The sequence below is a fragment of the Chrysochloris asiatica genome, unplaced genomic scaffold, assembly GCF_000296735.1.
Source record: "Chrysochloris asiatica unplaced genomic scaffold, ChrAsi1.0 scaffold00011, whole genome shotgun sequence".
Classification (NCBI taxonomy): Eukaryota; Metazoa; Chordata; class Mammalia; order Afrosoricida; family Chrysochloridae; genus Chrysochloris; species Chrysochloris asiatica.
The window spans coordinates 17,524,259-17,525,131 of record NW_006408529.1 but is presented as its reverse complement, the minus strand read 5'-3'; positions in this window follow the sequence as shown (position 1 = coordinate 17,525,131).

Sequence of the window (873 nt, the reverse complement as noted above, 5' to 3'; positions counted from 1 at the left end):
ATGTTGCTATGATGCTGGAAACTGTGGCACTGGTGTATTAAACACCAGCAGGATTATCCATGGTGGAAGACAGCATCTGGCCAGCCCATGGGAAAAGATCCACATTTGTGTCCATTCCAAAGAAAGAATGCAGAATTATCAAGAATATAATTAATATCATACATAATTAAAATTTAACTGAAGATAATTTAAAAATGGTTATAGTAGTATATTAACAAGGAGATGCCAGAAATTCAAGTCAGATTCAGAAAGAACATGAAATGAGAGATGACATTGTTGACTTTGGATGGATCTGAGCTGAAAGCATAGATACCAGACAGATGTTTGTTGTTGATGTTAGGTGCCATCGAGTCAGTACCAACCCATAGTGACCTTATGCACAGCAGAAAGAAACACTGTCTGATCCTGGCTAACCTCACTACTATTGCCATGCTTGAGTCCGTCAATACTGCCACTTGGCCAATCCATCTCGTTGGGGGTCTTTCTCTTTTTCTCTGACCCTCCACCCTACCAAACTTGATATCCTTCTCCAGAGACTCTAAATATTGCTCTTGAGCATAGACAAGCAAACACTACTGTAAGAAATGATGAAGTAAAGATGAGCAGAAACTTGCAAAAAGGTAGCTGGAGAAGGCAAAGTCAAGTGTTATAATGAAATGTGAACAGACCTGAAATTAAAAAACGAAAAGGGAAGAACACGTTCAGCATTCCTCAAGCTGTAAGAACTGAAGAATAAAACCAAGCCTCGGGTTACAATATTGAAGGATTCAATATGGACAAAATGGATTCTTGGTATGGCACTGTAGTATAAGCACTGAACTGCTAACCAAAAGGTTGGTGGTTCAAAACCACCAGCTGCTCCTCAGAAACCCT